The sequence below is a fragment of the Chiloscyllium punctatum genome, chromosome 36 (genome assembly GCF_047496795.1).
Source record: "Chiloscyllium punctatum isolate Juve2018m chromosome 36, sChiPun1.3, whole genome shotgun sequence".
In the NCBI taxonomy this organism is placed as follows: domain Eukaryota; kingdom Metazoa; phylum Chordata; class Chondrichthyes; order Orectolobiformes; family Hemiscylliidae; genus Chiloscyllium; species Chiloscyllium punctatum.
The window spans coordinates 21,241,172-21,268,804 of NC_092774.1; the positions used below are offsets into that span (position 1 = coordinate 21,241,172).

General features: G+C 44.2%; 1 protein-coding gene across 4 annotated transcripts in view; it reads left to right on the top strand.

The window, feature by feature from the left end:
- Positions 1-3,191: 3,191 nt before the first annotated feature.
- LOC140460232 (uncharacterized) overlaps positions 3,192-27,633 on the top strand; it is a 37,488-nt gene continuing 13,046 nt past the window's right edge. For 2 of the 4 annotated variants that reach the window (XM_072554658.1, XM_072554657.1), the window contains exon 1: positions 3,192-3,477. The gene's annotated coding sequence lies outside the window, so the exon portion shown is untranslated. Of the gene's footprint in view, positions 3,478-3,613; positions 3,813-5,906; positions 6,310-27,633 lie in introns of those variants that run through there. The other 2 variants (XM_072554659.1, XM_072554660.1) reach the window with 2 other exon arrangements.

Below are 27,633 nucleotides of genomic sequence, written 5' to 3' on the forward strand. Positions count from 1 at the left end.
TTGTTATAAAACCCAATGTTCCATTCACTTTCTTTATTACCTGCTGTACCATGCTAGTTTTCTGTGACTCATGAATGAGGATACCCAGATCCCTCTGCACCAGAGCACCCCAAATTCTCTCCCCATTTCGAAAAAAAAGGTCACCTTCCTGCTTTTTCGACCAAAATGCATGACCTCACACTTACCTGCTGTAAACTTCATCTGCCACATTTTTGCCTGCTCTCCTTAACTATCTATATCCATTTATAAAGTTCCTATTTCCTCATTGCAATTTACCTATTTTTGTGTCATTCGCAAATTTGGATATAGAGTCTTTTATCCTTGTGTCCAAGTCACGAATGTAGATTGTAAATGGCTGAGGGTCCAAGGACAGAATCCTGTGGCACCTCACTTGTTACATCTTGCCATCCAGAAGAAAAAAGCCGTTGATTCGGACTGTCTGTCTTCTGCCCATCAGCTAGTCACCTTTCCAAGCTGATAAATCACCCCTAATCCTATTTGATCCAACCTTATTAACTAACATTTTGTGTGGCACTTTAGCAAATGCCTTCTGGATCTATAGGATGCCCATTATCCAGTTTGCTTGTTACATCTTCAAAGAACTCTGGCAAATTTGGCAAATATGATTGGCCTTCATAAAACTATGCTGACTCTGATGCTTTGACTTTCCAAACATCCTGATATTGCTTCCTTGATTTTACAGATTCTAACACCTTCCCAACCACAGATGTTAAACTAACTCGTCCGCAATTTCTGAAATGTTGCCTCACTCCTTTTTTGAATACAGGTGTTACGTCAGTATTTTTCCAGTCCCCTGTAACCATAAGATCATGACACATAGGAGCAGACCATTCCATCAATTGAATCTACTCTCCCATTCAATCATGGCTGATGAGTTTCTCAAATCCTTTCTCCCGCTTTCACCCCATAGTCTTTGATCCCCTTGATGACCAAGAACCTATCTATCGCAGTCTTAAATAGACTCAATGAATATTTCCCATGTCCAGGGAATTTTGGAATATTGTAACTAATGAATCCACTATCTCAGCCATCACTTCCTTTAGTACCCTGGGATGTAAGCCATGACGCCCAGGGGACTTGTCTGCCCTCAATCCTAATAGTTGCTTTTCCATATTGATATTGATTGTTTATGGTCTGCCCTTTCTAAAGCCTCTGACTTGCCTGTTCCAAAAGGACCCTAGAACAATGTGGGAAGCTCGGGAAGTGATTGCTGGGCCTCTTACTGAGATATTTGTACCATCGATAGTCACAAGTGAGGTGCCAGAAGACTGGAGGTTGGCTAACGTGGGTGCCACCTTTTAAGAAAGGTGGTAAGGACAAGCCAGGGAATTATAGACCAGTGAGCCTGATGTCAGTGATGGGCAAAGTTGTTGGAGAGAATCCGGAGGGACAGGATGTACATGTATTTGGAAAGGCAAGGACTGATTAGAGATAGTCAACATGGTTTTGTGTGTGGGAAATCATGTCTCACAAACTTGATTGAGTTTTTTGAAGAAGTAACAAAGTGGATTGATGAGGGCAGAGTGGTAGATGTGACTTCAACAAGATGTTCGACAAGGTTCCTCATGGGAGACTGGTTAGCAAGGTTAGATTTCATGGAACACAGGAGGCACGTGCCATTTAGATACAGAACTGGCTCAAAAGTAGAAATCACAGGATGGTGGTGGAGGATTGTTTTTCAGACTGGAGGCCCGTGACCAGTGGAGTGCCACAAGGATTGGTGCTGGGTCCACTACTTTTCATCATTTGTATAAATGATTGAATGTGTGCACAAGAGGTATAGTTAGGAAGTTTACAGATGACACCAACATTGGAGGTGCAGTGGACAGTGAAGAGGGTTACCTCAGATTACAACGGGATCTTGATCAGATGGACCAATGGGCTGAGGAGTGGCAGACGGAGTTTAATTCAGATAAATGCAAGGTGCTGCATTTTGGGAAAGCAAATCTTAGCTGGACTTATACACTTAATGGTACGGTCCTTGGGTATGTTGCTGAACAAAGAGACCTTGGAGTGCAGGTTCATAGCTCCTTGAAAGTGGAGTCACAGGTAGACAGGATTATGAAGAAGGTGTTTCATATGCTTTCCTTTGTTGGTCAGAGTATTACAGGAGTTGGGAGGTCATGTTGCGACTGTACAGGACATTGGTTAGGCCACTTTTGGAATAATGTGTGCAATTCTGGTCTCCTTCCTATCGGAAAGAGGTTGTGAAACCTGAAAGGGTTCAGAAATGATTTACAAGGATGTTGCCAGGGTTGGAGGATTTGAGATATCGGGGCAGTTGAATAGGCTAGGACTGTTTTCCTTGGAGCATCGGAGGCTGAGGGGGTGACCTTATAGAGGTTTATAAAATCATGAGGGGCATGGATAGGATAAATAGACAAAGTATTTTCCCTGGTGTGGGGCATAGGTTTAGGATGAGAGGGGAAAGATATGACACCTAAGTGGCAACTTTTTCATGCAGAGGTTGGTGCTTATATAGAATGAGCTGCCAGAGGAAGTGGTGGAGGCTGGTACAATTGCAACATTTAACAGGCATCTGGATGGGTACATGAATAGGAAGGGTTTGGAGGTGTATGTGCCGGGTGCTGACAAGGTGGGACTAGATTGGGTTGGGATATCTGGTCGGCATGGACGAGTTGGACAGAAGTATCTCTTTCTGTGCTGTATATCTCGCTGACTCTCTGAATGGTACTGTTGTCCTCGAACTCGAAAACCGAGGAAAAGTATTGATTTAGCATCTCTGCCGTTTCAGTGTTCCCCTTATTAACTCACCGGTTTCATCTTCCAAGGGACCAACACTTAACCTTAGCGACTCAGTTCCCTTTAACATACCAGCAGAAGCTTTTTGCTGTTCTTTTTCGTGCTAGGTTTCTTTTACGTATTTTTAATTCTTTTTTTCTTAGTGCCTCTTTGTTTATGTCTGAAAGTTTCCCAATGTTTCAGCCTTCCAATGTTTGGGAGTAACATTGCTGAACAGGCTGAAAAAGTTTTTAAAAACTACCTTTCAAGTTTCTTGCAAGTATTGGGGGCGGGGGGAACGACAGCCCCGCCCCCTCTTGTCTCCGATTGGTCGGATGGCTCCCCCAATCGCACCGCCTCCCTTGGTGACGTCACGCGGGGGTCCCCGCCCCCCCTTGCGGATTAGCGCATGTGCAGTGTGGGTCCTGCGGCGGGACAAAGGCAGTGTTGTTGAGGGTGGGAGAGGAACGATGCCGCAGGCTGAAGGAGCAAGAACAAACATCCCGGGCTAGGCCCCAGCGCCATGATCCTGCTCCCGCCCCCCCCCCCCCCCAGGGAGAGGAGACAGGGTTGAATTGGAAACCGCGGGAGGAGGGAGACTCCTTAGGGGGAGGCCTGAAGCCTCGAATACAGCTCCCACAGGGGCCCAGTGTTTATTTAAATGGAGAAGGACCTCTCGGGTTGCCTGGACAACCGGCCGCCATCTTTGTGAGGGTAAGGCGCATGTCGTTTCTGGGGCGGTGAGCGCGGGCGGCCATCTTGGTGAAGGCACCAGCCCCTGTCGTTTCTGGGAGAGAATTCCAACCTCGTGGCAGCCTTTGTGTCAACTAGGATTTCCTCATTTCACTCTGAAGAGACCTGGCTTCTGAGCTGGGTCTGTGTGTGTCCTTTAAAACAGGAAAAGGAAGTGAGAGAGAGAGAGAGATCCGGAAAAATACCAAAGGCAGGCTGTGATTTTTGAAGTGACTGAATCTGATCAATGTGTGGGCGCTGGAACAGGAATTGGGTGGTTTCAAGATCGCAGTGACCAGGAGAGCAAAATCATTGAGGTGTTGATGTTATTCTCACTTTGTAGACAGGAAAAAAAGGGAGAACACCGGGAGAGGGGGAAAAGATATGACGAAGATGGATTTGAACTTCATTGCAGGAGGAGGGATAATGTGTAGGATTCAAACGTTAATACTTTCAGCTCACAGATAGGAAAAACGTTCCATAACTCAGTAGACATTTCTACTTTCTTTTATTCTGGATTAGTGGTGCTGGAAGAGCACAGCAGTTCAGGCAGCATCCAAGTAGCTTCGAAATCGACGTTTCGGGCAAAAGCCCTTCATCAGGATTCATCATTCCTGATGAAGGGCTTTTGCCCGAAACGTTGATTTCGAAGCTACTTGGATGCTGCCTGAACCTGCTGTGCTCTTCCAGCACCACTAATCCAGAATCTGATTTCCAGCATCTGCAGTCATTGTTTTTACCTTTTACTGAGTTTTCAACCTTGTACTCCCCGTTTTGTCTTTTGTACATTTCTGTTATAGGATGTCACAAGTTTTGAGATTTGACAATTGCATGGCTTATCTCAGGCCATAGTCTGGGGTTTGGATTACCAGGTGCTGGGGATTTGTAAACCTTTAACTCCCATCAATTTCCCCATCACTACACATTTCCTTCAGTTCTGCTCTCAATGGACCATGTGTTCCCCACATTTTGGGGATGTTACTTGTGTCCCCCTTTGTGAGGATAGAAGCAAAATATGTGGTTAATTGTTCTGCCATCTTTTAGTTCCACATTTAGAACTTTGCCTGTTTCTAATTGTAACTGTTTTCACTAATCTTTTTTTAATCTGATATATCCCATTTTCCCCTTTTAGACTATCTTTTAGTGGAAACCTGAACTGCTCCCAGTCTTCAGATCTGCTTTTTTTTTGTGAATTTGTACACCACCTCTTTGGATTTAGTACAGTCCATAATATCCATAGCTGGGCTGCCTTTTGTGTTTTTTTTTCAGACAGGAAGGAAAAGTAATTGCAGTTATCGAGTCATAGAGATGTGCAGCACGGAAACATACGCTTCAATTCATGCCGACCAGATATCCTAACCTTTGCCAGCACTTGGCCCATATCCCTCTAAGCCCTTCCTGTTCATATACCCATCCAGATGCCTTTTAAATGTGTAATTGTAGCAGCCTCCACCACTTCCTCTGGCATTTCACTCTATCCCCTACCCCGATGCCTGCTCCTCCCCCACTGCCTCTGCCCGCATGTCCCACATCCGACTGCCCCGATCCCCCAAAATGCGTCAGTATGATCCCCTGGCCCATAGATGCAGCTCCCATGCTCTGCCCCACATCTCAGACCTCCAGCACCCTGCCCCTGCGAAGCCAATAAAAGTCAAGAATTCTGCCCAATTGTCTGAGCCAAGAACTGCTGCCCCACCACCAGATGCTGACACTCTGCCACCTTCACCCACCTGTTCTGCAAGCAGCAGCAAGCACTATCACCCCACCACTGGACCATGACAGATCTGGCATGAGTCCCAATGCAAGGCACCAACCAACATCCATCTCCCTTTCTCTGAGAACCAAACACAAAACTGGTCTAAGCAACATCGCAAACCACCTCCAAGCATCCTCGGGGAGGCAGGGGGAGCCACATAGCCCCTGGAGGATATTTGGGGGTATTTAAATGTTTGTCATTTCTTTCAATAGTGTTCCCTAATTTGTTGTGCCCTGTTTGTGCCTCTGCTGTTGTAATTTCATCACTTTAGATTTAAGTCCCCCAGTTTCCAAATCACTCTGTTACTCTCTATCTTAATGGAAAGTTTTCTCACTCAGTTGTTCACTCCTCCACAAGGGGCCTCTCACAGCTACATTGCCAATTATTCCCTTCCAATGAAGGAATTGAAATTTTGGAATTAAATTGCCATTGTCCAACAGAACAATATGGTTCCTCTCTCATTAAAGAGAGCTGACGACTGGTGCTTTAAACTGAAGGTCACCATCCCTCAAGCAAGTGGCAAGGTTGAGAATGTGGCACCTTCATAGTGACTTCAGCAAGTACAGGAAATAAGCATGTGATTTTTTTGCATCTCTCTGCAACACAGTCCAGCCAACTGAGCTAGCCCATCCCCGCCAATGGATAGAATACAGTCTAGGAAGGCCTGTCCTCCATTTGGGTCCTGAATGACCCCCAAAAAACCATCTCCTATACGTTGCACAAATTCCTCCTCTACGGTATTGTTACTGATTTGATTTTTCCAATCTATATTCAGATTGAAGTTAGCCACAATAACGGGTGCATCTTTATTGCTTATGTCTATAATTTCCAGTTTAATGTACATTGCAAGGCAGTTCATTAAAATCTTACAAAACAGTGTTTGACGCTGACTCACATCATGAGGTATTAGGGAAAGGACAATTTAAGCTTTCAAGAGGAAAGTGAGAAAGGGTTGAAGAGAGCTAGGGTCAGATGTGCACATTCTGAGGCCCAGGAAACTGAAAGAACATCAGAGATTGGTGGAGATGTATTGAGCGTGCTTGAGTGTCAAGAATTGGGTGAGTATGATGGATTGTGTGGCTAGCAGAAATTACATAGATGGGAATGATCACTATCATGGAGGGACTTGAAAACAAGTATTAGAAAGTTTCTCGACTAGTAGGTTTTTTTAGGCGAAGGTGAGTATTGCAGATGCTGGAGATTAGAGTCAAGAGTGTGGTGCTGGAAAAGCACAGCAGGTCAGGCAGTATCTAAGGAGGAATACATCAGGAATGAGGCTGAGAGCCTTGGGGATGGAGAGATAAATGGGAGGGGAACTGGTACTTTTTTTACATCAGGGTGAGGTGAACAAGAATTAGTGTGAGTCAGCACATAGGCAGCAGAGTGTTGGATCTGCTCAAAATTATGGGGAAGTTGAAATTGGAAGGTGGATCAGAAGTGTGATGGGTCACTCAGTCTCAGAACGTAGAACAGTACGGCACAGTACAGGCCCCTTGGCCTGTGATGGTGTGCTGAGCATCTATCTTAATCTAAGATCAACCTGACCTACACACCCCTCAATTTACTGCCATCCATGTGCTTATCCCAACATCCTGAAATATCCCTAATGTCTTTGACCCTATTACTCCACCTGCAACTCTCTGCATAAAGAACCTACCTCCGACATCTCCCCATATTTTCCTCCAATCACTTTGAAATTATGACCCCTCATGACATTTCTGCCCTGGGAAAAAGTCCTTGACTGCCTACTCTATCTATGCTTCTCATTACCTTTATACACCTCTGTCAAGTCACCTCTCTTCCTCCTTCTCTCCAGTGTGAAAAGCCTGAGCTCCCTCAACCTCTAAGACAAGCCCTTCAATTCAGGCAGCACCCTGGTAAACCTCCTCTGCACACCCTCGCTAAAGCAATTACATCCTTTCTATAACAAGGCGACGAGAACTGGATGCAGTATTCCAAGTGTGGTCTCACCAGGGTTTTGTAGAGTTGCAGCAAAACCCCTTGGCTCTTAAACTCAGTCCCCTTTTAATGAAAGCCAAAACATCATACGTCTTCTTAATAACCCTATCAACTTGGGTGGCAACTTTGACGGATCGATGTGCAAGAACTGTTAAGATCCAGCTGTTCCTCTACACTGTCTTTAACCCTGTATTCAGCATTCAAATTCAACGTTCCAAAATTAGTCACTTGGCATTTGTCCATGTGCCACTTCTCAGCCCAGCTCTGCATCCTGTCAATATCATGTTGTCACCTGCACCAGCCCTCAGTACTATCCACAACACTGCCAACCTTTGTGTCATTGGCAAATCTATTGACCACTCCACCTCTTCATCCAAGTTATTTATAAGAACGGCAAAGAGCAGAGGCCCAAGAACAGATCCCTGTGGGCCAGCACTGGTCACCAACCTCCAGGCAGAATACTTTTCATCCACTACCAGCTTTTGGCCAGCCAATTCTCTATCTAGACTGCTAAATTTCCCTGTATCCCATTCCTCCAAACTTTCTGAATGAGCCCAACCATGGGGAACCTTAACAAATAGATCATGGAACATTACAGCGCAGTACAGACCCTTCGGCCCTCTGTTGAGCCGATCTGTGAAAATAATCTTATGTCCATCTAATTTGCAGTGTTCCATTATTATCCATATGTACGTCCAATGCTCTTAACATTGGCAGGTTTACTACTGCTGCAGGCAGGCTGTACCAGGCCCCTACTACCGAGTGAAGAAACCACCCCTACCATCTGTCCTCAATTATCACCCCTCAATTTGAAGCTATGTCCCCTTGTGTAAGCCTTTGCCATCCAAGGAAAAAGGCTCTCACTGTCCACCCTATCTAACCCTGTGATTATCTTATAAGTCTCAATTAAGTCACCTTTTAACCTCCTCCTCTCCAATGAAAACAGCTTCAGCTCCCTCAACCTTTCATTGTAAAACCTTCCCTCCATACCAGGCAACATCCTGGTAAATCTCCTCTGAACTCTTTCCAAAGCTTCCACATCTTTCCTGTAATGCGGTGACCAGAACTGAATGCAATACTTCAGGTGCGGCCTTACCAGTGTTTTGTACAGCTGAAGCATGACCTCGTGGCTCCAAAACTCAATCCTCCTACCAATAACACACCATATGCCGCCTTAACAACCCTACCAACCTGGGTGACAACTTTCTTGGGGTCGATGCACCAGGAGACTGAGATCTCTGTGTTTATCTACGCTATCAAGAGTTTTACCATGAGCCCAGTACTCTGCATTCCTGTTACTACTTCCAAGGTGAACTACCTCACATTTTTCTCCATTAAATTCCATTTGCCACTTCTCAGCCCAGCTCTGCATCTTATCTATGTCCCTCTGTAACCCACAACATCATTCGGCAGTATCCAAACTCTGCCTACCTTAATGTCACCCGCAATTTAACTAACCCATCCTTCTATACCCACATCCAGATTATTTATAAAAATGACCAACAGCAGTGGTCCCAAAACAGATCCTTGTGGCACACCACTGGTAACTGAGCTCCAGGATGAACATTTCCCAGCAACCAATACCCTCTGTCTTCTTTCAGCTAGCCAATTTCTGATCCAAGCAGTTAAATCATGTTCAATCCCGAAACACCGTATTTTGTGCAAAGGCCTACCGTGTGGAACCTTATTAAATGCCTTACAAAGTCCATATCCACCACATCAACAGCTTTATCTTCATCCACCTGTTTTATCACCTTCTCGAAGAACTCATTAAGGTTAGTGAGGCGTGACCTACCCTTCACAAACAGTGTTGACTATCCCTAATCAAATTATTCCTTTCCAGATGATTATAAATCCTATCTCTTATAACCTTTTCCAACACCCTACCCACAACTGAAGTAAAGCTCACTGGCCTATAATTACCAGGGTTGTCCTGACTCCACTTCTTAAACAAGGGAACAACATTTGCTATCCTCCAGTCTTCTGGCACTACTCCTGTCAACAATGATGACATAAAGATCGAAGCCAAAGGCTCTGCAATCCCCTCCCTGGCATCCCAGAGAATCCAAGGATAGGTCCCATCTGGCCCAGGTGTTCTATCTATTTTCAGATCTTCCAAAATTGCTAAATCATCCTCTTTGTCAACCTCAATCCCATCTAATCTTGTAGACTGTATCTCTTTATTCTCACTAACATTGGAAAAAGGCAATGTGAATACTGATGAAAAGTATTCACTAAGTGCTTTCTCTATGTCCTCAGATTCCACACACAACTTTCCACGACTATCTCTGATTGGCCCTAATCTTACTCTAGTCATTCTTTTATTCCTGATATACCTATAGAAGGCCTTAGAGTCACAGAATCATAGAGGTGTACAGCATGGAAACAGATCCTTCGGTCCAACCCATCCGTGCCAACCAGATATCCCAACCCAAACTAGTCCCACCTGCCAGCACCTGGCCCATATCCCTCCAAACCCTTCCTATTCGTACACCCATCCAAATGCCTTTTAAATGTTGCAATTGTACCAGCCTCCACCACTTCCTCTGGCAGCTCATTCCATACACGTACTACCCTCTGTGAGAAAAACTCGCCCCATAGGTCTCTTTTATACCTTTCCTCTCTCACCCTAAACCTCCGTCCTCTTGTTCTGGACTCCCCCACCCCAGGGAAAAAAATACTTTGGATGTAGGTTTGCTCGCTGAGCTGGAAGGTTCGTTTCCAGACGTTTCGTACTACTAGGTAACATCGTCAGTGGGCCTCAGGCGAAACACTGCTGAAAATTATATGTTTGGGTTTCTTTGGTTTGGTGATGTCATTCCCTGATCCTTTTCTCAGGGATGGTAGATGGGGTCTGACTCGATGTGTTTGTTGATAGAGTTCCGGTTGGAATGCTATGCTTCCAGTAATTGCTGCTCCTGCAATTCGAGGAAATCACCTCAAAAAAAAAAGCAGCTGTTACAGCCAGAAATTATTCCTGTCTTCCATCTTAATGAACTTAAAAGATCCTGTACAGACAACGAGCAAAACTAATGTCACTTACAGAATACCGTGCAAGGACTTTAACAAACACTACATTGGACACGCTTCTCATGCGTGTCGTTGTTTGGTTTATCATGGATGGATATGTTGTCTTGGTCGAAGTGGTGTCCTTCCTCATCCATATGTGAGGATACTAGTGAGAGAGGGTCATGTCTTTTTCTGGCTAGTTGGTGTTCATGTATCCTGGTGGCTAGTTTTCTGCCTGTTTGTCCAATGTAGTGTTTGTTAAAGTCCTTGCACGGTATTCTGTAAGTGACATTAGTTTTGCTCGTTGTCTGTACAGGATCTTTTAAGTTCATTAAGATGGAAGACAGGAATAATTTCTGGCTGTAACAGCTGCTTTTTTTTTGAGGTGATTTCCTCGAATTGCAGGAGCAGCAATTAATGTTTTAGATGTTGGTGCATTGTTTTGGAACTTTGGAAAAAAAAAGTCAAAACAACAGCAGTTTTAAAAGTGAGAAGAGCAGACAAAGGAAGCACATGGTGAGGTCATTGCAGTAGAGGGAGTGTGAGAGAAACTGCATTGTTACTGCCTTTGATGTTTGAATTTGTGTATCACTGGACATCGGAGAGCATCTGGGAAAATTAACAAACAGTGAATTTCACAACTGATCTTGGAGGAACTGTTGGGTGAAGTTCACAACACAGAAGCAGATAAGTTAATTGTTGTTTTAAGTGTAGCCTAAAGAAAATCTGCAGTAGTGAGTAGCGTAGGTTCTTTCTTGATTAGATGTTTTTGGAATATGTCTCTTGATTAAACTTAAAATATAAGCTATAACTATTCATTTAACCTGGGGCAGTGTTTGTAGAGGAATAAAACTGTGTTATTTTCTGGGTGTGTGGATTGTGAAAGAGCAAAAATGGCGTTTAATAGAGTGATACGTACTTAGAGTCATAGAAATGTACAGCATGGAAACAGACCCATCGGTCCCACCTATCTATGCCGACCAGATATCCGAACCCAATCTATTCCCACCTGCCAGTACCCGGCCTATATCCCTCCAAACCCTTCCTATTCATATACCCATCCAAATGCCTCCTAAATGTTGCAATTGTACCAGCCTCCACCACATCCTCTGGCAGCTCATTCCATACACGTACCACCCTCTGCATGAAAAAGTTGCCCCTTGGGTCTCTTTTATATCTTTCCCCTCTCACCCTAAACCTATGCCCTCTAGTTCTGAACTCCCCGACCCCAGGGAGAAGACTTTGCCGAGTTACCCTATCCATGCCCCTCATAATTTTGTAAACCTCTATAAGGTTACCCTCAGCCTCCGACATTCCAGGGAAAATAGCCCCAGCATGTTCAGCCTCTCCCTATAGCTCAAATCCTCCAACCCTGACAACGCCCTTGTAAATATTTTCTGAACCCTTTCAAGTTTCACAACGTCTTTCCGATAGGAAGGAGACCAGAATTGCATGCAATATTCCAACAGTGGCCTAACCAATGTCATTGAAATACTGTTGAAATGTTGTTACTATTACAATGTAATCAAATAAAGCCAAGCCTACAGTTTAAGACTGAACTCCAGTGTGGTTGGAAATATGAGGAGAGTTCTGATGTCTCACCACAGTCTACAGAGCCATGTTTTATACAACAGCTAAAGTGCACAAATTTTCAGGGATAATTATTTTCTCCTACAACGAGGTAATAAGCATCGCCAGCCCTGTGTTCTCGGTTGGAAAGGTGTGTAATAACTGTACTGTAGGAGTAAACTAACTGTTCCATTACCAGTTGAGCAAGCTTGGTTCGATTGGCTATGTTTCTAACAGTAGCAAATGCTCCCATGTCAATGCTTTTCCCATCCATGATAATGCCATTAACCTCAACTTCACTGCATTCATTCAGCATAGATCCACAACCTAAATCAGGAAGAAATTCTCTTTCTTTCTCTCATTTGAGATTGTGGTCTTGCAATGGCATTCCTCTCGTAGACCCACTTCCAGTGTTTGTCATAATCAATTCACAGTTTATGCTGGTGCCTACTTATCCAGTTCAAATCCAGATAATCAAAGTTGGAAGTTAAAAATGTTGATAGTTAAACAAAAGCAGAATTGCTGAAGAAACTGTGGAGAGAAAGCAGAGTTAGGATTTCAGATCCAGTGATTCTTCAGAGGGTCAGGGCTTTGAGAAGGGGAGGGGGTGCTATGTCTATCAAAAAGTGTGATAACTGCAACATAATAGGGAAAGAAATGAGAAAAGGTGCCAATTAAACAATTAAAACAAACTTGAGAGAAATTGATGTGAAGCAGTTTCATGGTATGGGAAGAAAGAAACTGAATGGGGTAGAAGAGCAAAGAGATGATGTGAAACAGGTTAACAAATTTAAACATGGGTCACGCAAATATTTTCACTTATTCAGAACTTAAAAGTAGAGAACTTATGTGGAACTAAAAACAAAAATTCTATAAATACTTATCAGCATCGGTGCAGAAAGAAAACAGTAAATTAAAATACCATGTCAATGTCCTATCATAGAATCATAGAGATATCCAGCACAGGGAACAGACCCCCCAGTCCAACTTGCTGACCAGACATCCCAACCCAATCCAGTCCCATTTGCCAGCACTCGGCTCAGATCCCTCCAAACTCCTCCCATTCACATTCCCATCCAGATGCCCTCCAAACGCTGCAACTGCACCAGCATCCACCACCTCCTCTAGCAGCCCACCCCCCCCACACACACACTTCTTGTCAGATGTGGGAGTTTAAAGAGAGTTTAAGGGTTACTGCGGATTATATCTGCCATAAATATGCAGCTGGCTGCGAATTTTATCAGATCGAATGGATCAGTTGGAGAGACCGTTAGAAGCAATGAGGTGTTTGCAACAGCAACAGTATGTGATGGATGGCAGTTATTGGAAGGGGGGAGGTCTCAGATACAGTCATATAGATGGGTTAGGCAGCTAGTGCAGGAGTCTTTTGTGGATATACCCACTTCAAACAGGTATGCTATTTTGGAAAATGTAGGGGGTGATGGATTCTCGGGGGAACGTAGCACGAACAGCCAAGTTTCTGGTATGGAGACTTGCTCTAATGCAATGAGGGGTACGTCGGGCTCCAAGAGATCAATTGTGTTAGGGGATTCTCTAGTTCAAGGTACAGACAGACGTTTCTGTGGCCAGCAATGAAAAAGCAGAATGGTGTGTTGCTTCCCTGGTGTCAGGATCAAGGATGCCTCAGAGAGGGTGCAGAATGTTCTCACGGGGGAGAGGGGCCAGCAAGAGGTCATTGTCCATGTTGGAACCAACGATATAGGAAGGGAAAAGGTTGAGATTCTGAAGGGAGATTACAGAGAGCTCGGCAGAAATTTAAAAAGGAGGTCCTCTAGAGTAGTAATATCTGGATTATTCTCAATGCTAATAGCTATTGAGGGCAGGAATAGGAGGATAGAGCAGATGAATGCATGGCTGAGGAGCTGGTGTATGGGGAAAGGATTCACATTTTTGGATCATTGGCATCTCTTTTGGGGTAGAAGTGACCTGTACAAGAAGGATGGATTTCACCTAAATTGGAAGGGGACTAATATACTGGCAGGGAAATTTGCTAGAGCTGCTTGGGAGAATTAAAACTAGTAAGGGGAGGGAGGTGAGACCAAGGGAGATAGTGAGGAAAGAGATCAATCTGAGATGGGTACAGCTGAGAACAGAAGCGAGTCAAACAGGGCAGGCAGGGACAAGGTAGGACTAATAAATTAAACTGCATTTATTTCAATGCAAGGGGCCTAACAGGGAAGGCAGATGAACTCAGGGCATGGTTAGGAACATGGGACTGGGATATCATAGCAATTATGGAAACATGGCTCAGGGATGGGCAGGACTGGCAGATTAATGTTCCAGGATACAAATGACAGAAAGGGAGGCAAGAGAGGAGGGTGAGTGACATTTTTGATGAGGGATAGCATTACAGCTATGCTGAGGGAGGATATTCCCAGAAATACAGGGAAGTTATTTGGGTGGAACTGCAAAATAAAAAAAGGGGTGATCACCTTATTGGGCTTGTATTATAGACCCCTTAATAGTCAGAGGGAAATTGAGAAACAAACTTGTAAGGAGATCTCAGCTATATGTAAGAATAATAAGGTGGTTATGGTTAGGGATTTTAACTTAGACTGGGACTGACATAGTGTTAAGGGTTTTGATGGAGAGGAATTTAAGTGTGTACAAGACAATTTTCTGATTCAGTATGTGGATGTACCTACTAGAGAAGGTGTAAAACTTGACTTGCTCTTAGGAAGTAAGGCAGGGCAGGTGACTGAGGTGGGGGAGCACTTTGGAGCCAGCGACCATAATTCGATTAGATTTAAAATCGTGACGGAAAAGGGTAGACGAGATCTAAAAGTTGAAGTTTTGAATTGGAGAGAGGTCAATTTTGATGGTATTAGGCAAGGACTTTTGAAAGCTGATTGGGGGCAGATTTTCGCAGGTAAAGGGACAGCTGGAAAATGGGAAGCCTTCAGAAATCAGATAATGAGAATCCAGACAAAGTATATTCCTTTTAGGATGAAAGGAAAGGCTGGTAAGTATAGGGAATGCTGGATGACTGAAGAAATTGAGGGTTTGGTTAAGAAAAAGAACTAAGCATATGTAAGGTATAGACAGGATAGATCGATTGAATCCTTAGAGTATAAAGGAAGTAGGAGTATATGTAAAAGGGAAATCATGGGGGCAAAAAGGGGACATGAGCTAGCTTTGGCAAATACAATTAAGGAGAATCCAAAGAGTTTATACAAATACATTTAAGGATGAAAGAGTAACTAGGGAGAGAATAGGGCCCCTCAAAGATCAGCAAGGTGGCCTTTGTGTGGAGCCGCAGAAAATGGGGGAGATACTAAATGAGTATTTTGCATCAGTATTTACTGGGGAAAAGGATATGGAAGATAGAGACTGTAGGGAAATAGATGGTGACATCTTGCAAAATGTCCATATTAAAGAGGAGGAAGTGCTGGATGTCTTGAAACGGGTAAAGGTGGATACATCCTCAGGACCTGTAGACGTGTACCCGAGAACTCTGTGGGAAGCTAGAGAAGTGATTGCTGGGCCTCTTGCTGAGATACTTGTATCATTGATAGACACAGGTGAGGTGTCGGAACACTGGAGGTTGGATAACATGGTGCCACTGTTTAAGGAGGGTGGTAAAGACAAACCAGGGAATTATACACCAGTGAGCCTGATGTTGGTGGTGGTCAAGTGGTTGGAGGGAATCCTGAGGGGCAGGATGTACATGTATTTGGAAAGGCAAGGACTGATTAGGGATAGTTAACATGGCTTTGTGCGTGGGAAATCATGTCTGACAAACTTGATTGTTACTTCCTCAAAAAACTCAAAGAGGATTGATGAGGGCAGAGTGCTGGAAGGCGTTCGACAAGGTTCCCCATGGGAGACTGATGAGCAAGGTTAGATCTCACGGAATACAGGGAGGATTAGGCATTTGGATCCAGAACTGGCTCAAAGGTAGAAGACAGAGGGTGGTGCTGGTGGTGGGTTGTTTTTCAGACTGGAGGCCTGTGACCAGTAGAGTACCACAAGGATCGGTGCTGGGTCTTCTACTTTTTGTCATTTACATAAATGATTTGGATGCAAGCATAAGAGGTACACTTCGTAAGTTGCAGATGACACCAAAATTGGAGGTGTAGTGGACAGCGAAGAGGGTTACCTCAGACTACAACAGGATCTTGACCAGATGGGCCAATGGGTTGAGAAGTGGTAGATGGAGTTTAATTCACATAAATGCGAGGTGCTGCATTTTGGGAAAGCAAATCTTAGCAGGACTTATACACTTAATGGTAAGGTCCTGGGGAGTGTTGCTGAACAAAGAGACCTTGGAGTGCAGTTTCATAACTCCTTGAAAGTGGAATCGCAGGTAGATAGGATAGTGAAAAAGGTGTTTGGTATGCTTTCCTTTATTGGTCAAGAGTGTTGAGTACAGGAGTTGGGAGGTCATGTTGCGGCTGTACAGGACATTGATTAGGCCACTGTTGGAATATAGCGTGCGTTTCTGGTCTCCTTCCTATCTGAAACATGTTGTGAAACGTGAAAGGGTTCAGAAAAGATTTAACGCGGATGTTGCCAGGGTTGGAGGATTTGAGCTACAGGGAGAGGCTGTTTTGACCTTAGAGGTTGCCAAAATTATGAGGGGCATGGATAGGGTAAATAGGCAAAGTCTTTTCCCTGGGGTCGGGGAGTCCGGAATTAGAGGGCATAGGTTTAGGGTGAGAGGGAAAGATATAAAAGAGATCTAAGGGGCAGCTTTTTCTTACAGAGGGTGGTATGTGTATGGAATGAGCTGCCAGAGGAAGTGGTGGAGACTGGTACAGTTGCAACATTTAAGAGGCATTTGGATGGGTATATGAATAGGAAAGGTTTGGAGGGATATGGGCCGGGTGCTGGCAGGTGAGACTAGATTGGGTTGAGATATCTGGTCGGCATGGACGGGTTGGACTGAAGGGTCTGTTTCCATGCTGTACATCTGACTCCAATAGCTGCTGTTTTAGTATGTTGGTGGGTTTGTGGGCTACCATGATGCCAAGGAGTCTGAGTAGTCTGGCAGTCATTTCCAAGATGTCTTTGATGTTGGGGAGAGTGGCTCGGGTTTCTGGACGTGTTTTGTCTGCTTGTTTGGGTTAGTTGCCGATAAATTGGCGGACTGTGTTCATTGGGGACCCATTCTTTTTAAGTATTCAGTGTAGGTGATTTTCCTCTGCTCTGCACAGTTCCTCTGTGCTGCAGTGTGTGTTGACTCATTGAAATAATGTTATGATGCAGCTTCATTTGTGGATGTTGGAATGATTTCTTCTGTAGTTCAATATTTGGTCCATATGTGTTGTTTTCCTGTAGACGCTGGTTTGAAGTTCCCCATTGGCTCTGCTGTGACATCTAGGAATAGCAGTTTATTGTTGTTTTCCTCCTCTTTAGTGAATTTTATGCCAGTAAGGGTATTATTGATGGTCTTGAAGGTTTCATCTAATTTGTTTTGTTTAGTGATGATAAAGCTGTCATCCACGTAGCAGACCCAAAGTTTGGGTTGGATGGTTGGCAGAGCTGTTTGTTCGAGTCTCTGCATTACTGCCTCTGCTAAGAACCCTAATATTGAAGATCCCATGGGTGTTCCGTTGGTTTGTCTGTAGGTTTTGTTGTTGAAGGTGAAGTGTGTGGTATGGCATAGGTCCACTAGCTTGGTGATACTGTCCTTGTTGATGAAGTTAGTGGTGTTTGATCTATGTGTCTTTTGGGTCTTCTAATAGTGTAGTCAGTGTTTCCATGGCCAGGTTAATGTTGATTGATGTAAACAGGGCTGTTCCATCAAAGGAGACCATTATTTCATCCTCTTCTATCTTAATGTCTTTGGTCTTCAGGAATTCTTGGGTGGAGTGGCATGCGTCTTCTCCTAAAATGTTTTAGTCTTTGGTGTAGCTCCTTGGCCAATCTGTAAGTTGGTGTTCCAGGTGGTGAGACTATGGGTCTGAGGGGGGGGTCCTAGTTTGTGAATTTTGGGTAATCCATAAAAATGTGGTGTGTTGGATCTGTCTGGTTTCATTTTTTGGAAGTCGGTCTTATTTATTTCTCCAGATTTCTTAAGTTTTTTGAGTAGGGCTATGATTCAGTTCCCTAGTTGCGGGGTTGGGTCTATCGCCACTTGTTGGTAAGTGTTGGTATCTGTAAGTAGTGCGTTCACTTTTTCAATGTAGTCTCTTTGATTTAGAATGACTGTCCTTTGTCTGCAGGTAGGATAACAATGCTTTTTTTAGTCTTTCTAGTGCTTTCCTTTCTTGTGTATTGAGTGTTCCCTTCCTTTTTTCTGCTTAATGTTGGTGCGACTTACCTGTCTGATGGTTTGCTGGGTTTCTTCTGTGAGTTGGTTGTCTTTTAGTGTTGTTTCTAATGTTGCTAAGAAATATCTCTTGTCCGCATCCTGACAGTTGTAATTTAATCCTCTTACTAAGACACATTTTTCAGTGTCTGTTAAGGGTCGGTCAGATAAGTTTTTTTTAAAATCCATGCGTCTGTGTTGTCAGTGTTGTTACGTTGTGTAGGTTTGTCTAGTTTTTTCTGCAGGTCTAGTTTTTTCATTTTCTGTGTTTGTCACTGCCTGATATCTGTGGCTTGTTGTACTGTGTTTATCCATTCACGGTCTGTTGCATGACAGTAAAGATTTTTGATGCAAAATTTCCCAGTTGTACTTACGAAGTCTGTTGTGGGCATCATTAATTATTTCTCTCAGCGCTCTGCAGCCATTTTGTTCTGCTATTCTTATGGCTAGCGGCGTGTTAATGGGAGGTTTGTATTGAAGACATTTCGGTAGTACCTATTTCCTTAGGCATTCGTGCAGGAAGTACAGGTGGCACTGTGTCGAATGGCATTCATTTCCCATTTTTGGGCCAGTTTAGCGTATTATGCCCATAGGTCTTAGTGAATTTTGAGAAGATTTGTAGCTCAGTTTGAGGCTTTGGATGTAGATTTGCTTGCTGAATGGGAAGGTTCATTTCCAGATGTTTCGTTACCCTGTTAGGTAACATCTTCAGTGGGCCTCAGGTGAAGCACTGCTGAAAATTCCTACTTTTTATTTATACGTTTGCATTTCGTTGGGTTGATAATGTCATTTCCTGTGGTGAAGTCACATCCTGTTCCTTTTCTCAGGGTGGTAGATGGAGTCTAACTCGATGTGTTTTTGGTAGAGTTCCAGTGGAATGCCATGCTTCTAGGAATTCTTGTGCGTGTCTTTGTTTAGCTTGTCTAGGAGGGATGTGTTGTCCTAGTCGAAGTGGTATCCTTCTTCATCTGTATGTGAGAATACTATGAGAGACAGCTCTGCAAACCATCCAACCCAAACGTTGAGTCTGCTACCTGGATGACACCTTTGTCATCACTAAATGAAACGAATTAGAGGAAGCCTTCAAGACCATCAATAATACCCTTACTGGCATAAAATTCACTAAAGAGGAGGAAAACAACAATAAACTGCTATTCCTAGATGTCACAGCAGAGCGAACAGCCAATGGGGAACTTCAAACCAGCGTCTACAGGAAAACAACACATATGGACCAAATATTGAACTACAGAAGCAATCATTCCAACACCCACAAATGAAGCTGCATCATAACATTATTTCAATGAGCCAACACACACTGCAGCACAGAGAAACTATGCAGAGCAGAGGAAAATCACCTACACTGAATACTTAAAAAGAATGGGTCCCCAATGAACACAGTCCGCCGATTTATTGGCAACTAACCTAAACAAGCAGACAAAACACGTCCAGAAACCGTAGCCACACTCCCCAACATCAAAGACATCTCGGAAATGATTGCCAGACTACTCAGACATCATGGTAGCCCACAAACCTACCAACACACTAAAACAGCAGCTAATGCACTTGAAAGATCCTGTACAGACAACAAGCAAAACTAATGTCACTAACGAAATACCGTGCTAGGACTGTAACAAACACTGCATTGGACAAACAGGCAGAAAACTATCCACCAGGATACATGAACACCAATTAGCCACAAAAAGACATGACCATCTCTCACTAGTATCCTCACATACGGATGAGGAAGGACACTGCTTCGACTGGGACAATACATCCCATCCATGACAAGCCAAACAAAGACATGCATGAGAATTACTGGAAGCATGGCATTCCAACTGGAACTCTATCAACAAACACAGCAAGTTAGCCCCTATCTACCACCTCCTGAGAATAAGGACAGGAAGTGACTTCACCACAAGGAATAACATCACCAATCCAAACATATTCATAGAAAGCAGGGATTTTCAGCAGTGTTTCGCTTGAGGTGCACTGAAAATGTTACCTAGTAGGGTAACGAAATGTCGGAAATGAACCTTCCTACTAAGCGAGAAACCTACATTCAAAACCTCAACCTGAGCTACAAATCTTCTCAAATCTTGCTTAAAAAAAACTTTATTTACCCTATCCATGCCCCTCATGATTTTATAAATGTCTGAGGTCACCCCTCAGCCTCCGTCGCTCCAGGGAAAAAAGCCCCAGCCTGTTTAGCCTCTCCCTACAGCTCAAATTCTCCAACCCTGGTAACATTCTTGTAAATCTTTTCTGAACCTTTTCAAGTTTGACAATATCTTTTTGAAAGGAAGGAGACCAGAATTGCACGCAATATTCCAACAGTGGCCCATCTAATGCCCTGTACAACTGCAACATGACCTCTCAACTCCTGTACTCATTACTCTGACCAATAACGGAAAACATATCAAATGCCTTCTTCACTATCTTTATCTACCTGTGACTCCACTTTCAAGGAGCTATGAACCTGCACTCCAAGGTCTCTTTGTTCAGCAACACTCCCCAGTGCCTTACCATTAAGTGTATAAGTCCTGCTAAGATTTGCTTTCCCAAAATGCAGCACCTCGCATTTATCTGAATTAAACTCCATCTGATCAAGGTCCCGTTGTAATCTGAGATAACCTTCTTCACTATCCACCTCCCCTCCAATTTTGGTGTCATCTGCAAACTTACTAACTATACCTCTTATGCTCACAGCCAAATCATTTATATAAATGAAGAAAAGTAGTGGACCAAGCACAGATCCTTGTGGCACTCCACTGGTCATAAGCCTCCAGTCTGAAAAAAGCAACCCTCCACCACCACCCTCTGTCTTCTACTTTTGAGCCAGTTCTGTATCCAAATGACTCGTTCTCCCTGTATCCTGTGAGCTTTAACCTTGCTAACTAGTCTCCCATGGAGAACCTTGTCGAATGCCTTACTGAAATCCATATAAGTCACATCTACCGCTCTGGCCTTATCAATCCTCTTTGTTACTTTAAAAAACTCAATCAAGTTTGTGAGACATGATTTCCCACGTACAAAGCCATGTTGACTATCTCTAATCAGTCCTTGCCTTTCCAAATGCATGTACATCCTGCCCCTCAGGATTCCATCCAACTACTTGCCCACCACCGATGTCAGGCTCACTGGTCTATAGTTCCCTGGCTTGTCCTTACCACCTTTCTTAAACAGTGGCACCATATTAGCCAACCTCCAGTCTTGCGGCACCTCACCTGTGACTATCGATGATACAAATATTTCAGTGTTAGGGTTATCCTTAATCCTATCTGCCAACAACTTCTCATGTCCCCTCCTGGCTCTTCTCAGCCCTCTTTAGATCTTTTTCTGGCTAACCTATTACACTCAACCCCCCATTTGACCCTGCCGCCTTATCCTCACATAAGCCTCCTTCTTCTCTCGACAAGAGCTTCAACGTCTTGAGTAAACCATGGCTCCCCCTTTCAACAACTACTTCCCTACCTTTATAGGTGTTTACTAATTAAGGACCCGCAGTAGCTGGTCCGTGAATGAGCTGCACATTTCAAGTTTGTCCACCCCCTACAGTTTCCTTCCCCATCCTACGCTTCCTAAATCTTGCCTTATCGCATCGTAATTGCCTTTCCGCTAATTATACTTCTTTCCCTGCATTATATACCTGTCCCTGCTCACTGCTATTGTAAACTTAACCGGATTATGGTCACATTCACTAAAGTACTCAGCTACCTCCAAATCTATCACTGGCTGAGTTCATTCCCCAATTTGGCATCGCCCAACATGGGGCCTTACTGAATCCTAAATACCTCACTGAAATCCATATACACCACATCCACTGCTCAACCTTTGTCAACTTGTTTCGTCACATCCCCAGTGAATGCAATATAGCTTGTGAGGCATGACTTGCCCCCCCCTCAAAGCCATGCTGATTCTCTTCAATCAAACTGTGTTTTCCAAATGGTCATAAATCCTATCTCAATCCTTTCCAGTACCTTGCTTACCACAGATGTAAGACATATTGGTCTGTAATTCCCAGGGATTTCCCTATTCACCCTCATGAACACCTGAACAACATTCATCCCCCTCCAGTTAGCCAGTACTACTCTCATGGAGAGTGAGGTTACAATGATCATCACCAGAGGTGCAGCAATCTCTTTCCTCACTTCCCCTGTAACCTTGGATATATCCGGCCTGGGATCTTATCTATCTTGATGCTTCCCAGAATTTTCAGCGCATCCACTTCCATAATATTAATCTGTTCAAGCCTATTAACCCAGTCCAAGGTGTTCTTGCTATCAACAAGGTCCCCCTCTCTCATGAATACTGAAGCAAAAAACTAATTTAGGGCTGCCCCAACCTCTTCAGGTTCCAGGCACAAGTTCCCTCCACTATCCCTGATTGGCTCTACTCTCTCTCTGATCATTCGCTTATTCCTCACATAAGTTTAGAGCGCCTTTGGATTTTCCTTAATCCTTCCTGCCAAGGCTTTTCTAGCTCTTCTCAGTCCATTTTTTAAGTTCTTTCTTAGCTGCCGTGTAATCCCCTAAAACTGTGCTAGATCCTTGCTTCCTCATCCTTGAGTAAGCTTCCTTTATTCCTTTTGATGAGAAACTCCTCTGCTCTTGTCATCCAAGGCTCCTTCACCTTTCCATTCCTTGCCTGGCTAAGTGGGACTAAGTGGGACAAAGTTATCCAACACTCGCCTCCACATATCTGTTGAACCTTTCCTGTAGAATAATTGTTCCCAATTTATATTCCACAGCTCCAGTCTAACAGCAGTATAATATCCCTTCCCCCAATTAAATACCTTCCCATACTGTCTGCTCCTGTCCCTCTCCATGGCTCTGGTAAAGCCGTCACTGTTGCTGAAATGCTGTCCCACCGAGATATCTGACACCTGGCCTGGCTCGTTGCCTAGCACCAAATCCAATATGGCCTCCCCCCACTCGGCCTATCTACATATTGGGTCAGGAACCCTTCCTGGACACACCTGACAAAATCAGCTCCATCCAGACCATCTGCACTAAAGAGGTTCCAATCAATGAGGATGTTGAAGTCACCCATAACAACAATTCTGTTACATCTACACCTTTCCAAGATCGAGGGGGAGCTCTCCTTCCCCGCTCCCTCTCAAATGACTGCTCCCTTCCTTTTCCTGACGTCCACCCATACTGATTGAGTAGACAAACTCTCCTCGACAAATTCTCCTCAACAACCTTCTTTTCTGCATCTGTGATGCACTCTTCGTTATAGCCACAACGTACTGATCCTCCTTGCTTGAAGTTCATTACTCTTATTCCTCACACTCCTTGCATTGAAACTGACACATATTAAGCCATCCCTTTGCCCTATCAACTGTGTATCCTTCTTGACAGACTCTCTGCATTTTATTTCTGCCTGTTCAACAACTACACTTTCATTTGATCTGTTGCTCTGGTTCCCATTCCCCTACCAAACTAGTTCAAACCCTCCGAAGTGCTCTAGCGAAACTCCCACCCAGGACATTGGTGCCCCTCCAGTTTAAGTGCAACCCATCCTTTGTGTACAGGTCCTACCTTACTCAGAAGGTACCCTAGTGATTTACCTATCTGAAGTCCTCCTTCCTGCGCCAGCCCTGCAGCCATGTGTTTAGCTGCACTTGCTCCCTGTTCCTCACCTCATTTGCATGTGACACCAGTAGTAATCAGTACTACTCTGAGTGTCCTGCATTTTAGCGTCGAACTTTAACTCCCTGAAATCACTTTTTAGAATTGCACCCCTTTTCCTAGCTATTTCATAGATACCAATGTGCACCACGACTTCTGGCTGCTCACCATCCTCCCTTCAGAATCTCGTAGACTGGATCAGAGACATCTCGGACCCTGGCACCTAGGAGGCAGCATACCTTCTGGGAGTGCCATCTGCGACCACAGAATCTCCCTTCAGTTCCTCTAATTATGGAGTCTCCACTAGCACTTTTCTGTTCTTCCCCGCTTCCCTTCAGAGCCACAGAACCAGGCTCAGTCTCACAGACCTGGCCACTTTGGCTTTTCCCTGGTAGGTTGTCCCTCTTCAACAGTATCCAAAATCTAGGGGATCCTTGCATTGTCTGCCTGTTCCCTTTCCGTATTCTGACTGTAATCCATCTACCTTCATCCTGTACCTAAGGTGTGCTCTCAATTACCCCCTCAACCTCTCAAATGATCCGAAGTTCATTCAGCTCCAGTTCCCTCACATGGCTTCTGAGAATCTAGAGTTGGGTGCACTTCCCACAGATGAAGACAGTGTCATACCAGTGGTGACACTTAATGCTCACATTCTACAGGCCCCCAAACAGTAGTCTGGATGTTGGAGGTAAGTTGAATCAGGAGCTGAAATTGGCTTGTCGCAAAGATGTTATGGGGGATTTTAACATGCAGGTAGACTGGGAGAATCAGGATGGTATCGGGCCTCAAGAAAGAGACTTTGTGGAGTGCCTCAGAGATGGATTTTTAGAGCAGCTGGTGCTGGAGCCGACCAGGGATAAGGCGATTCTGGATCTGGTATTGTGTAACGAACCAGAATTGGTCAGTGACCTCGAAGTGAAGGAGCCATTGGGAAGTAGTGACCATAATACAATAAGCTTCAATCTGCAATTTGAGAGGGAGTGGGTACAATCTGAAGTGACAATATTTCAGTTGAATAAAGGGAAATATGGAGCTATGAGGGAGCAACTGGCCAAAGTTCAATGGTTCAATACCTTAACAGGGAAGACCGTGGAGGAACAATGGCGGATATTTCTGTGTATAATGCAGAAGATGCAGGATCAGTTCATTCCTAAAAGGAAGAAAGATCCCAGGAGGAGACATGGGCGGCCGTGGCTGACAAGGGAAGTAAAGAAACATATAAGGTTAAAAGAGAAAAAGTATAACTTAGCGAAGATAAGCGGGAAAACTGAGGACTGGGAAGCTTTTAAAGAACAACAGAGGATTAGTAAGAAGGAAATACGCAGAGAAGAAATGAGGTACGAAGGTAAACTGGCCAAGAATATAAAGGAGGATAGTAAAAGCTTTTTTAGGTATGTCCAAGGCAAAAAAATGGTTAGGACAAAAATTGGGCCCTTGAAGACAGAAGCAGGGGAATATATTACTGGGAACGAAGAAATGGCAGAGGAATTAAATGGGTACTTCAGATCTGTGTTCACTGGGGAAGACACAAGCAATCTCCCTGAGGTAACAGTGGCTGAAGGACCTGAACTTAAGGGAATTTCTATTTGCCAGGATTTGGTGTTGGAGAGACTGTTAGGTCTGAAGGTTGATAAGTCTCCGGGACCTGATGGCCTGCATCCCAGGGTACTGAAGGAGGTGGCTCGGGAAATCGTGGATGCGCTGGTGATTATTTTCCAGAGTTCAATGGAATCGGGGTTGGTTCCTGAGGATTGGAGGGCGGCTAATGTTGTGCCACTTTTTAAGAAGGGTGGGCGGGAGAAAGCAGGAAATTATAGACCAGTTAGTCTGACCTCAGTGGTGGGAAAGATGCTGGAGTCTATTATAAAGGATGAAATTACGGCACATCTGGATAATAGTAACAGGATAGGACAGAGTCAGCATGGATTTACGAAGGGGAAATCATGCTTGACTAATCTTCTTGAATTTTTTGAGGATGTAACTCGGAAGATGGACGAGGGAGATCCAGTGGATGTAGTGTACCTGGACTTTCAGAAAGCTTTTGATAAAGTCCCACACAAGAGGTTAGTGAGTAAAATTAGGGCGCATGGGATTGGGGGCAAAGTACTAGATTGGATAGAGAATTGGTTGGCTAATAGGAAACAAAGGGTAGTGATTAACGGCTCCATTTCGAAATGGCAGGCAGTGACCAGTGGGGTACCGCAGGGATCCGTGCTGGGACCGCAGCTTTTTACAATATATGTAAATGATATAGAAGATGGTATCAGCAATAACATTAGCAAATTTGCTGATGACACAAAGCTAGGTGGTAGGGTCAAATGTGATGAGGATGTTAGGGGATTACAGGGTGACCTGGACAAGTTAGGTGAGTGGGCAGATGTATGGCAGATGCAGTTTAATGTGGATAAATGCCTGGTTATCCACTTTGGTGGCAAGAACAGGAAGGCAGATTACTACCTCAATGGTATCAAATTAGGTAAAGGGGCTGTTCAGAGAGATCTGGGTGTTCTTGTCCACCAGTCAATGAAGGCTAGCATGCAGGTACAGCAGGTCGTGAAGAAGGCTAATAGCATGCTGGCCTTCATAACAAGAGGGATTGAGTATAGAAGCAAAGAGGTTCTTCTGCAGCTGTACAGGGCCCTGGTGAGACCACACCTGGAGTACTGTGTACAGTTCTGGTCTCCAAATTTGAGGAAAGACATTCTGGCTATTGAGGGAGTGCAGCGTAGGTTCACGAGGTCAATTCCTGGAATGGCAGGATTGCCTTACACGGAAAGACTGAAGTGACTGGGCTTGTATACCCTTGAGTTTAGAAGACTGAGAGGGGATCTGATTGAAACGTATAGGATTATGAAAGGACTGGACACTCTGGCAGGAGGGAACATATTTCCGTTGATGGGGGAGTGCCGAACCAGAGGACACAACTTAAAAATACGGGGTAGACCATTTAGGACAGAGATGAGGAGAAACTACTTCACCCAGAGAGTGGTGGCTGTGTGGAATGCTCTGCCCTAGAGGGCAGTGGAGGCCCAGTCTCTGGATTCTTTTAAGAAAGAATTGGATAGAGCTCTTAAAGATAGTGGAGTCAAGGGGTATGGAGATAAGGCTGGAACAGGATACTGATTAGGAATGATCAGCCATGATCATATTGAATGGCGGTGCAGGCTCGAAGGGCAGAATGGCCTACTCCTGCATCTATTGTCTATTGTCTAAGGAGCATGCAACTACCTTAACGTTCATTCCCATTGTTCTGAATTCCCAAAGAGACTATTGGAAAAAAAACTAGAAACTTATACCTCTCCCGAAAGCATAAATCCTCCAACACTGGCAAAATCCTTGTTAATTTTTTTCTGAACCCTTTCAAGTTCTTTCGATAGGAAGGAGGCCAGAATTGCACGCAATATTTCAAACGTGGCCTAACCAATGTCCTGTCCAGCTGCAACATGACCTCCTAACTCCTGTACTCAATACTCTGACCAATAAAGGAAAGCATACCAAACGCCTTTTTCCCTATCCTATTTACCTATGACTCTACATTTCAAGGAGCTATGAAACTACACTCCAAGGTCTCTTTGTTTAACAGTGCTCCCTAGGACCTTACCATTAAGTGTATAAGTCCTGCTGCGATTTGCTTTCCCAAAATGCAGCATCTCGCATTCATCTAAATTAAACTCTGTCTGCCACTCCTCAGCCTATTGGCCCATCTGATCAAGATCCTGTTGTAATCTGAGGTAAACATATTCACTGTCCACTACACCTCCGATTTTGGTGTCATCTGCAAACTTACTAACTAAACCTCTTATGTTGACATCCAAATCATTTATATAAATGATGAAAAGTAGTGGACCCAGCACCGATCCTTGTGGCATTTCACTGGTCACAGTCTACCAGTTTGAAAAAAACCCTCCACCAGCATCCTCTGTCTTCAACCTTCAAGCCAG